Genomic DNA, 13742 nt, shown 5'->3' with positions numbered 1-13742 from the left:
TTATTAATGCAGAGCTCTGGAGATGTCACTTCACAACGCAGTGCGAGTGAGATCCAAAGCATAACTTTGGAACAGACAAACTTAATACTTTTTCTCGCCTTGCACCACTTCTGCTTTTGTGTTTTCCCATCTCAACCATTACCTCTGTTTGATCGTCTCGTACACATGTCTTCTTGCTTAATCACACATATGCATGTCTAGGGCATTTCCTTTTATGTCTGGTTTCATGTCTGGACATACAGTAATTATTTTATTAATTCAAGCATTAGTCCTATTTCATTCTGCGCATTATTCTCTATTAATGTAAGCTTAGCATTAATTTAATTTATGAAACCCCACAACCTTAACCACTAAGGTATCTTTTTGATGATGTTTATGTTATATTTATGATATATGATGACAAACATCAAGAACTAAACAAGACCTTATGTGACGCGGCGAGACACTCAGGATGCGGAGAAGGAACACGATTAAACATACACTTTGTTTTTACACACAGCCGCCACATCTATCTCTGCACGTACGCTGTGCACACCTCAATAACCAACAAACACACTACGACACAGGAGACATATATACACTAAAGACGATTACACATAATTCCAAACAGGTGTACGACACGAGGGCGTGGCAACACGGACGAAAACACACCAAGACGTTTGAGGTGGGGGCGGGGCCATAGCATGACCCCTTATATACATGCGCAGCAACAACATAAAACGAGAAACAGGTGTGATACATGCAAACAAAAAAAGGGTGTGGCCATGCAAATGAACACACACACACACACACACACACACACACACACACACACACACACACACACACACACACGGAGTCGTCTGGGAGGAGGGCGCTGTGCCTTGACAATTGATAACATATACGTTGCAATGTTATCTTTAATTATAGAAATCACGAGTCTTGAGCTTAGTCATAGAAATATAACCAGTAATTCAAAATACAAGTCTGTTTTTTAAATGAATGTATTTATTTTTATATTCAGATTGGAAATCTCAGCAGACTGTGTGTTATTCAATATTAATCTCAGTACTCACATAACATTATAGAAGTGAGTTACATTCTATTTTTCTACTGGTGTTTAAGCAGCAAGCTAATTTATGTTAAGTAACACTCTCTTACTGACAGTCAGCCTTGTCAAGTCTACTGAGGAAACTTCATTGTCTGCCATTAAAATGATGTGTGCAGAAGTAAAGTTTGGTATTTCACGAGGTTCTATTATAGGATCAGAGTTTTCTTTAAAATACTGCCACTGGGTACAGTAATTTGTAAATAATGGCCTTTTATGACTGTAAAATGTATGGCAGTCTCTAAGGTACAAGAGTATACATAAGTAGATGTACATTGAGGTGTACATAAAAATCTTCCAGTGTATGTTAAATCTCTAGAATGTTTCAGTTGCTTCAAGTCAAGCTGTAAAAAACTTTAAGCATGACTACTAAATTTCATCTGTCATATAATCCTCACTCACACAAGATTAAGGCTTGTGAGGTAGACTGCTTGGATAAAGATCACTGTATATTGATATACCATTGTAAATGTATTCAGCACACCTGTAACAGCCGTGCTCCACTAGCTCAACTGGTGGACCAGGTGGGGTAAGATTCTGGCAACAGTTCATGGGATCAGTTCTCAGAGAACTCATGTGTCAAGTTACTCTGCATAAGAGCATCTGCCAGTGTTGCTGGTTTTCTTTATGTCGTGTTTCTGAAAATTGCTGACTGCACTTAGTATGAATCAACATGTTTGGGTTGGGGGCCACCAGCTTTGATTTTAGAGGCCTTTATATTTTAGGGTCCTGATTTGGGGCTTGTCCTCTTAATTCATCTGTTTTGGGGATACATATTGAGCATTCAGTCAATAAAACAATGAAGTTGTGAAAACCAACAAATTAAGCCAACCAAATTGATGGCAACATTTTTTTTTAATTGAAAGCTCCCTGTTGTTATTATGCAACTATTATTAGTTTAAATTGTCAATAGATCTTATTCTTTCTATTGTATTCAACTGTGCCATCATATCTCCAAATTACTGAGATATAGGGGCACTAGGATTTGGGAGAGATGCTGCCGCCGCACAACATCCCTGAAACCTGACACAATTTGAGTGTGAAAGATTGATTGTTTTGGTGATCTATGACACGGCTGATTATTGCTCTTCACTGCTTTACTAAAATCTCAATCAATTTGTCTCTGTGTCAGAGAATGTTCCTGAAGACTGTGTAGCTTCAACAGAAAAGTAAATAAAATACGTAACCTCATTGTCTCTCTCAATGTCTCTTAAAGGTCCAAAAAGAAATTGACAGAGGAACCCTGACGATTGATCAACAAATGCTAATATAAAGTAACATTACTTAAAAAGCAAACTAAAAATGACTTTTGCATTAAATAATGGGCCCGTATTAACGGGCAGGTGTTAATGGATCATTCATTTTCATTTTTGCAATTCTCCTGGCGGGCTTAGACCCCCCCCCCCCCCACATTAATATATTTCTAGTGACGCCCTTGCCTCATCCAGATTTGTAGCTACCTAGCTACTTTACCTCTTGTCAGCATTCTTGTATTCCTGCATTCTTGCATGTCACTACATGATGTAGAAATTGCCTTTATCTCCTTGACATCTGACTATTGCCCTGCTATGTGGCTGTTGCTGTATATGTCTGAACAAGCCTATCTTTAAACTGCACCTCCCAGGTTTTAGCTCTATATTTGTGGTATGTTTTATTGGCAATACTGTGATGAGGAGGCTGAGCAGGATGTGGGGATGAGTTTGTAGGACAAACACATATGTTTATTTGGACATGTAAATTCGAGCATAGCACGCAGGCTATTGGGTTCAAACATCGACCCACGCAGACTCAAACACAAGACTTATATACACGCACGCTAACGCAACACAATGAGGAGCAGGTATGAAGCACAAGGAGGGTGTGGCCATATAGACGAACGCGTACACACACACACAGGAGGAGACATTTGTATTAATTTCTGTATTAATAACAAAGTACTAATACTAATCTATAAAAAAGCTATAAATGGTCTGAGTACCTAAGTAGTTAAAAGGTGTAATGTACCTAAGCATTCATTCTTCTTATGAACCACCACAACTGCTTGGATCATGAGGTGTAGAATCTTCAATTAAAACTGCAGAAGATGGTAAAGCTTTTCTTCCCCACAGGTATACATTAACCTTCCAATAAGTCTAAGACTCAGATACAGTCTCAGTGTCTGTGTCCAGATAAAGAACCTACTTGTTTAGGCAAACCTTTAGGTATTAGATCTTGTTAGATAAAGATGTAGTGTAGTGACTTATCACAGGAAACACCCCTGTTTAACTTGTTTTCAGCGAACTTATCACTTGGCTTTTACAGCCACACATTCTGTACTGCCACTATAATAGAACTTAGTCTGACAAGAAGGTTAGCTTGTTCACATTTTTCCCTTCCTTTTTTCACATTCTTCACCCATGATAGAATAACTGCCTGTTCTCTTTTTGTTTTCGTTTTGTGTCGTCTGTAAGCTGCATCAGCTCTTCTTCCCTGCTTGGATTGTGTTGGGGCAGTGCTCCCCAGAGTTCATGGGCGGCTTTTTTCACCCCAGAGCTCTCTGGATGGGCATGGGAAGCCCCAGAACTCACCCAGGAGGCATGGATTGTTCCTAGAAGCTTACTAGGGACATCTATGCTGCTCCCATACCCTGGCAGGTGATCTGCTCCGGCTCTTCCGTCCAAGGCAACAACGACACTGTGATGCATAAGCCAACACTGAGGGAGAAGAGTCCAAGCCTGAGCCAACTGTAGCCCAACCCAGTGGACCGAGGTTTTAGTGTACGGAGCTGCCTTGGTATATAAATAAGAGTTTTGGTGCTCAGTTTATGGAGGCCATAGTTATGTCACCCACCATAAGTGCAGAGTCATTTGATGTACAACTGGTTCAAGTTATGACTGGATAAGAGTGTCTGCTAAATACCAAAAATGTAAATGTAAATGTAAGTTTTAACTAGAACTTCAACTGTCATGGATGATGTTGCACTGGTAAAACTCAAGAAACCTTTCAGCAAACAGAAAGCACCATGGCGCAACACAAGGATATGTGACAAAAGGATAACGCTGAAAAGAGAATGTAGGAGAGCTGAATGTAAAGGGCGAAAAATGAAACTACAAATCCACTATGACCTCTATACACAAAGCCTTTGTAGTTTTAATGCTTAGATAGGCATAGCTAGACAGCTGCACTTCTCTAAGATTATTAATGTGAACATCAACAGCACCTGCCCTCTCTTCGCTATGGTTGACAAGCTTACACCCCCCCCCCCCCACCCCCACCAAATGGATCAGGCCAGAACTTCTTTCCACAGAGAAATGTAATTTCATCTTTTTTAGTGAAAAACCTTTGAAACTATGAAATATGCCATGAATTTGTATAACTACTGTCTGTACAACCGTGTAGAAATAATGGAATTATTATGTCACAATTTAATACAATTGACCAAAATACTCTAGAGAAAATAGTTTGGTATCCTAAATCATCGACTTGGAGACATGCTGTCTCGAAACACTGCCATCTGAATTTTTTAAGACACATAGTTAATGGTTCTCTACTATCAGGCATTTGCCCAAAGTCACTAAAAACAGCCAATCTTGAAAAAGAGACATTTGGACCCTTCTGTGTTAAACAATTACAGACCTGTCTCAGAGCCTGTTATAAATAAGATCTTGACAAAGTTGTTTCCAATCAACTCAGTAGTTTCTTGAACACGAGTGGTTATTTTGTCAAATTTTCGTCAGGCTTTTGACCTCACCATAGTATGGAAACAGCTCTTATAAAAGTGTTAAATGACATACGTCCGAATACAGTCAGGTAAAACAGGGGTGTCAAACTCAACTACTTAAAGGGTCATATTGAAAATCTCAACAAAACTGGGGGCCAGAGAATGTGCATGTTTTTATTTAATTTTTAAAATAATATTTTACTATATTACCCAAACTGTCCATTGTTTATTCAAAATATGCCAAAACAGCAGCAGCAAAATATAGACACTTGAAGTAGATGTTCAAATATTACATTAATACTTCAAATATTCAAAAGTAATTTAAAGACCTATTTATATAACAATAGGCTACATTAGCTACAGATGGCATAACTTTTAAATCTCTTTAAATGTCTTCAGGAGGTAGGTCTTTTTAACATACCTATTTACTTGAAATAGACACCTGCTATCTTTCCTATGCTGCAATTTCATTAATTCTTGGGATCAGCTTCTGAGCTGCTGAAACCCTAAGCATAGTATAAAGGTGTCTGTCAGTGAGATGAGTTCTTCAAGATGATTTATTTACAACTGCTAGCATAGGCATGTGCTATAAAACATGGACAGCATACGGGCGGTGTGCAGGCCGAGCTTGGGCATTGTTTCTGGGATGAAAGAAGGGAACTTGGCTGCTTCAACTGAATTGTATTTGGCCTTGACTGCGCCATTGCACGATAGTTCTTCCAGCTCCATTTGCATGTTCAATGATACATGTTCACTGGGGCATTCTCCACATCTGCTGGATTAATTAGAGGAAAAGCCCAAAATCAGAACTCTAATACTCTTCATGAAATTAGGGTCCACTTGCATTGCACAGATTTGCTTGAAAGTTAATGTCTGTAGGAATGAGCCCAATCAGTTTATTTAAAATGTTCTTATTCACAGACTTATAAAAGTATGTCAGCGATATCAAAGCTGGTGGCCGCCAACCCAAACATGTTGATTCATACAAAGTGCAGTCGACAATTTTCAGAAACATGACATAAAGAAAACCAGCAAAACTTGCAGATGCTCTTATCCAGAGTAACTTGACACATGAGTTCTCTGAGAACTGATCCTATGAACTGTTGCCAGCATCTTGCTCCACCTGGTCCACCAGGTGAGCTAGTGGAACACAGCTGTTTCAAGTGTGCTGAATACATTTACAATGGTGTATCAATATGCAGTCATATTTGTCTAAACAGTCTACCTCACAAGCCTTAATCTTCTGTGAGTGAGCGTTATATGACAGATTAGACTTAGTAGTCATGCTACCTTGATATCCTTTGCATACTCCTCAATCTTATTAAGTTATGGGATCATCTCTGACTGACAAAGCTGACTTTTATCAGCATAATATGGAAGTACACAATAGATTCTTGTTTTTGACAAGATTTCCTTTTTTTTCTTTTGCTCAGTTTTGTTATCTTTTTGTTAGTGTTAATTATAGTTCATTGTATATATATATATATATTACTTGGATCTCAGGATTAGACTGCTTGCAATGGCCAGGTTTGGGGAAAGGTAAGGTAGAGTTGTTTGGGAAAAGATAAGGTAGAGCAGTTTGCACAGATAACTCCTGATAACTCTATCCTATATAATTCATGCAAAACAGAGGTCCATCTTATTGGTTCTAAAGCTGCTAGAACTAGACCGTCAGAATTAAGCTTAAATCTTGATTACCTTTCTGTTCTATTGTGACCTTCATGTCCTATTCGATTCTTACCTGTCCTCCAATACAACTGGATTATTGTAATGGCCTTCTAACTGCTTAGTGAGAGTCTAAACAATTTTCAATTAGTCCAGTATATGGCCATAGAATCCTTAAAAAAATGAGAAAGTTTGTTCATATTTTCAGACATAAATTTACCTAAAATGGTAATTTTGGGGTATACAAAAAAAGTGAAAATAAATAAACAAGCTACACTCCCGGAAAATATTTTGACATGCATAAAATGTTACAAGCATACTGATTCAGGAGTACCTGAATGAACCTGAATTTTATTTCCTCAAACATCACACCTGCTTAGATCATAATGTGCTGGTTATCATTTACTACCTGGAATTATAAAAGTTTCAGCTGGGGGAGAGTAGCTTTATAAATTCCACCAGCTTTGGCATAACCTTCCAGCAGGTGTTTGGGACTCAGACACGGTCTCAGTTTTTAAGTCTAAGTTGAAAACTTACTTGTTTGGACAAGCTTTTGAAAATTAATTCCTTGTTACATAAATAGTGTAGATACTGGATTTCATAGAAAAGTAAGGTAAACTAAGATGTTGATGCTGTTGTCCTGCTGTTCTCATGCGTTCAGGTTTGTTAACAGTGAAACAGAGGTGCTGATGTATCAAGGATCCCCTGTGCCTGTGCCACCTTCTGGATCTCCATTTTTAGCTAAGCTGTTATAGCTAGCTCTGTGAGAGTCTCTGCTGCACTCTTGTGATCATATACTGTATATCTGCCCAGTGCCTTCCAGACAAATTTAACTACAACTGTTTATTTTCTCTGCTGAGAGACACATAAAGGAGAGTTCCTGCTCTCCGGACCAGTGTGAACAACCATGCATCCCCAGCATGTGCCACTGACCCTCCATTTGTGCCTGAAAGGCTTATCTGCATGTACTACCTACCTGATGAGATTAAAGACTGTGGCTGGGTTTCATGGAGACTTTATTGAAAATAACCTGTAACCTCTTCCCCCAGCTCTCCTGCTAAACTGTTTAGATGTTTCCTAAGTGAACTATGACCAGAACCACTTGTTAAAATAAGATACTATAAACTGGTATACTAATTCTACCCAAAGCATCAGGAAGTACTTAATTTGTGGCTAACATGAATTTTTCCAGTATGTCATTGATACCCAGATGTTCTAATCCAACCAAATATTTTAATACAATACCAGTGTATTATTTGTGATATCAAGAAGGCAACAGTGGAAGGGAGTGCACCTATTTGTCATCCTTCTGGAATGAACTGGTGGATGCTTTCCATCAATCAATATTACTTTTAGCTTGGAATTTTAATAAAATACCTTGTGTATGTGTTATTTTTATTCCTGTATTTTTTTTTAAATTTTTTTGCTTATTGTGTTTTTTGTAATTTTCTCCCTAATTACTCTCTAATATCCAATTCACTATCCCATCAGGAAAGTCCCCCCCTGACACACAACAGCTGTCAACCAGAGAGGGCAAGAGCTGTCATATGTTTCCTCCAAGGTACATGCAGCCATTCACCACATCTTTTCAACCTGTAGCTCATGCAACATCAGGGCATGGATTAACATTCTCAGAGGAGAACATTGTCCACCACTTTCTGATGCATGAGCTCACAGACACCTGTGATTGGCCAGTGTCGAAAGGGAAGAGTGAGTATGCCCCTCCCTCCCTGAGAGCACAGCCAATTTACTCTCTCAGGCTCATGGCCATGAATTGCTGTGGTATCATCAGGGATCAAACTTGCAATATCCCTTTGAGAGGATGAACACTTTTCTGTTGTACCACTCAGGAGCAGTATTTCATTATTTAACAGATCACATCACACCTTACCTAGTGGCTAACCGCAGCAAGTCTACACACCAAACAGATAGGGAACAGGCAAAGATGGAACTCCAATAACATAAACAGAAAACCAAATTACCAGGGGAAACACAAACCATACAAACGGCTCAGAACAGGAACAGGCTGGGTGGCATCCATTATGACAGATACAGGAACAGGCTGGGAGGGATCCTTCACATCAGGAACAGGAACAGGCTGGGCAGGATCCTTCACACTGGGAACAGGAACAGGAACAGTTTGGGTAGCGTCTTGCATTTTTGACAGATTGCATGGACAATCGATCCAAAGCGTTCCTCAGTGACTATACCAAACTTCCCATCTGGACTTTTTAACCATGTATGGCCAACAATGCATTGCTATATACATAACAGGCTCAACATGCTCAATTTGGAGTGAGATTGAATTTGGGGTATACTCAAATTATCGTCACTGTAATGTTGAAATCAGCTCTGTACTTATGTTAATTTATCTTATGTCTGGTTATTTCAGTCAGTCATGAAATTAATATATATTATATATATTATTTTGCCTTAACCCTATTATTCTAGTGTTTGCATATTAACCTTTATACATGTATTACTTAGTGACTACCTTCTTATCTCAAGTATAACAGATAGAGGAAGCTTATTAATAGTCGTAGAGTAACATACGTCTGTAGTAATCATACTTTCTATCCTTCTCTATATCTCCTCTGCTCCTTTATCTCTCTAAGTAACCAACTCTGTTTTTAAGTTGTGTGTTTCTGGATGAAATTGTAACTGCTTTCTTACACACAATTGTGTACTTTATATTACTTCTCAGAACATGTGCACTCTATGTCTAAATATGTGGACCAAATGGCTCATGTGAACTAAGGTAACACACCCCACCTGTTATAGTTTGAGAGATATGTCTCATAACCAAATATCACTACCTATGTTTTTTTTTTTTTTTTAATCTCTACACTCTTGGTGAAGCTCAGGCTCGGCAACCCACTGGAATATTCAAGATCAGGTGCATTTCCAGCCTACTGTGCCTACACCTGAACTTCAGTGATCCCTCTTGCATGGACAGACCGACCACATTGACGATTGTCTCTGGAAACTGACATAAGAGCTATATTCGTTTCATTCATATGCTTTCTCAGGGTGTCTATAGCGAGTTGAATTTCCTAGAGATAATACTGCGCAGGTTAATATTTCCTCTTGTCGTTAGTTGATACAATAATAGGAACAGGAATCTCCTCCCCTTGTAGGCAACCTTCTGGTAGTGACACCTACCTCTTGCTCTGTTCACTTGTTTGGATAGACTAGTCTTAGCACCCTAGCTAAACAGTTCTCTGGCTTTTGCAAAAAGTTCTTCCCTCTGATCCCTTTTCTTGTCTTTGTTGGTGGTTTATTATTATTTGATTAGTTTTCTTTATCTCCTCTGTCCTCCTTCTTTCTCACTCAGTTGTCACTCGTTAGGTATTTTGTATTCCTGAGGCAAGTCCGTCATAGTAGTCTATAGCACCCATTTCACAAAGTCAGTAATTTGTTCATTCCTTGATCAATAAACTTCCCATTTCTTCAACAAGTTGGTTGTCATGGCAAATATATTTGAAGCATTGATGTTTGGTCACTGCACAAGATATGAACTAATCTAGGAATGAGACTGATATAACGTTAATAAGCCTTCGGTACTTCACCATTGTTAGTTGACGTATTTTCCCTATATTTTAGTGCGGTGTCCCTTTTCAGTAAACACTCACAATATAAATGCCTCAGAACTTAGGTTGACGAGACTTTGCAAAGACAGTGAACAGAGAGGGCTTACAAAGACTAACGAGGACTAACAAGGAACAGGCGTAGATAGAAAGGGGGCGGAACAGTATTAAACCAAAAAAAAGGAAGCATGAGGAAACAAATCCAGGAAGTAAACAAACTTAGAAGCATTGCCATGGGAACTGTGATGCCAGTTAGGGCAAACCTGACACATTAGTATAGTACCATTGTCACGCTCACGGACCGGAGAGTCTCCCGTTTCCCCGGCTTCCTGATCTCTTTTGTGTTTTCCATCTTGCGGCTATTTCCATGGTTTCCCTGTCCTGTGTGATATTCTGGTTTCAGTCCTTAGTTTCTTTTTCTCTATCCCTCGTTTGGTTTTCCATGCCTGTCATTGCTTTCACCTCCTCCTCATTTCTAGTCTTGTTAGGTTCATGTTTTTAAACCTTGTTCCTGCGTCTCATGTTTGTTGGTCGTTGTCTATGTCTAAATTTACATCGACGCAATTTTCTGCCTCTGCCTCACTGGCTTCTGGCTACGTTGTGCTTGTTCTCTCTGTCCCAAGTTTAGTTACTCACTCTGTGTACCCTCGCCTCTCTCCTGTTGTTTACTTATCTCTCTCATTTAATTCCTACGCACTTTCTATCTGTACTCCAGTTTACGTTGCCCGCTCTGTCTGTATTGCCTTTCCAGTTCATGTTCATCAAGTTTACTCTGTTCTCCTGTCCACTGTACATTATCTCAGTGCTTTCGTCCACATTGCTTTCCTGATCCGTAATCGCCAGTCTTTGTCTAGTCTCATTCCTCATCGCTTCGCTCTTTTTTAGGTTTCTTTCCCCTGGTTCAGTCATGCAAGTGTTGTTTGGTTTTCCTTTTAAATCTGTTCCTTGTATTTTCATCCTGGTTATTGTTTACCTCGTTAAGTAGCCCAGTTCTGTGTACTCCATTTCATTCTTTTTCTTCCCTGTTTGTCTTAGTTTCATGCTTTGTTTTTTCCCCGTATGTCTTCCCTTAATATTTAGTTCCCTTCTTTATCTAATGCTCATCCTTACCGTGATTAGTCTATTATTGTTTGTTCCTGGGTTTTGTTCAGTACTGTGTTCTCCTGCTGTTTCCATGATTAAACTGGTCATTCATTTATACTGTCCTGTCTATTGTTTTCGTTATGGCTTCCCCTGCTTTGAGTTCTGCCTGCTCTCATGTCTGAGGTGCTGTTACTTCGCACGTGTTCACCCTCAACCTTCCCCGCATTACAACCATCTATGTGCATAATACAAATTCTAAAATACAAAGACCCAATGCAAACTGTACATATTTACTTTATTCTGATTATTAGGCACGCCTACTGCTTATTTTCTGGGCATGAACCACTTACTTGTTTATCAGGTGAAAGGCCTGATGCAGCCATGTAACAATTGCTAATGGTTTTGATTTTCTCAATTTCACATAATACAGCTATGAAGTAAAATGTCACTCATTCTTTCTGAGGATGTTCTTTTTGTTTTAGAATGAAACCTATAATTTGAGATGCTCAAATGGAAATATATTTTTATTTATCCTTGAAAAAACGGTATGCATGCTCGGAGCCGATTATTTTAGACAAATTACACAATTTATCAAAATCTGCAATGATCTTGCAAGCTCAGACATGCTACATCTCGATTAATCATCTCTTTCTGATTATAATAGTCTGGAGGTAAACCTTCTCATAGGACTGAGAGTACAGGTCCTTACAATCAGAGGGATACAGAGAGAAACAAACTGACATTCATGAATATGAGATGTTCGGATTATCTTTTGGTATGTGAATACAAAAATCAGACAGACTTTAGCCACTAAGTGATGATGTCACGGACTGCTCCTTTTTCCACTGATCACATGGTTCGGCCCGCCGCGTGCAGTGGGAATTCATTGTAATTGTTGTTGTTCTTGTAGCCACATCTCTGGTGTCTGCGCACACCAGCAAATGCTTTAGTGTGTACTGTCTGTGTGTATTTGAACCAATGTTGATGCATGCAGTTTGGTCAGTCTTTGAACACGTTACAAGTACATTTGTTGTTGCTCATTAGTGTTTGTGTTCACAATGTTTCATGTGTTTCGTTTTCACGGTTTATGTGAGTGCCCATGTCTTCCATGTTTGCCAATAAATGTCTATCACCATCAAGGGAGTCTGAGCATCCTGTTTCTTTTCCTACGGCACTCAGGCCTTTACAGATGACATATATCTTCACGTGCATGTGTTGAGTCTATGTTTTGAGCCTATGTGTTGTTTTCAGCTCAGTCAAGGGCTGTGCAGGTACCTCATCATTCCTGTGCCTGTCAGTGAAGTGCCTTGTAACGTGAGCAAGGAGGATGTTGTAAAGCAGACACTCATTACGCTCTCTCAGTTTTTTCATGTCAGGAAAGTATGTTTCTAATCTTTGTAATGTTCCTGAGGTGGAGAAACGCACACCTAGAAATATTATTTACATGAGCTTTGAATGAGAGACTTGAAGAAGATTAAGTAATTAGAGAACGAGGACCTCGCTGTCTGTACGCCTAATAGAAGCACTTCTGTTTTGTCAGCATTAAGTGAGTGAAAGTTTCTCAACATCCAGTGTCTGACATCCTTTATGCATTTCTCAATAATACTAAGATGATGCATGTCCTCTGGTCTGAGAGTATCATCAGCGTAGCAGTGCAAACTAGCAGTTTTTACATATAATGTCACCTATAATTAGCATATATAAAGAAAAAAGCAGAGGCCCCATGCTGAAAAGTTTTCATTTATGTTAACAAACTTGTAGCGATTGGCTAGATAAGATTTAAACCAGGAAATGGCTGTTCCTCTAATCACAACCTCAAATCTATTAAATTGTGTTCTATAGTGTTAAATGCTGCAGTCTGTTATGTCTGCCTGTATGTCTGCATTCTGTGTTCCAGGTTTTGCCTCTTCCTCTCTGGTGTCCACTGGTGGTAGGGATTGGCTGCCATTTTGTTTGGGTGTGGCTTTATTTTTGCTTCTAACAGTCGTCGTTTTGTTTCTAGTGTGGTTTTGTTTGTTGTGTTGGCCTTGGTCACTCCTGATGCAATTGCTCCAGTTTCTTGTCTTTAAACACCAAAAACTTGTAAACACACTAGATCTTTGCTGTCAACTTTGTCTGGTTATTCATTCCATTACTCATTACTTCTACTGTTGTAATACTCAAAACCCTATGTTACGGCCTCCCAGCCTAGACAGGATCATAACAAGTCAGATCAAGTAATGTAAGCAAAGAGACATAACACTGGTCTGAAGACAACAGGTCATTAACTATTTTCATTAGTGCCTTTTCTGTACTGTAATTAGGCATAAACTCGGAATATGGTTCTCCGGCATAGATGATGCCGCCCATCCTGATCCAGTACCTGCCTCTGGCATGGAAGATGCCACCCGTCTTTATCCAATCCTTGCCTCTGGTGTGGATGACTCTGCCCATCCTGATCCAGTTCCTGCTCCTGTTCCCAGCATAGCGGTTGTCGCCCTTCCTGCTCCTGATCCTGGTATAGTGGATGCCGCTCATCTTACTCCTGTTCCCGGCCTAGTGGAGGCTGCCCAGCTTGTTCTCCCCACCCGAGATGTCACTCAACCTGTTCCTGTTTCCTGTATCAGGCCTGTTCCTGTAG

Source organism: Electrophorus electricus, chromosome 13 (assembly GCF_013358815.1).
Source record: "Electrophorus electricus isolate fEleEle1 chromosome 13, fEleEle1.pri, whole genome shotgun sequence".
Classification (NCBI taxonomy): Eukaryota; Metazoa; Chordata; class Actinopteri; order Gymnotiformes; family Gymnotidae; genus Electrophorus; species Electrophorus electricus.
Note: the sequence above shows the minus strand (reverse complement) of the source record.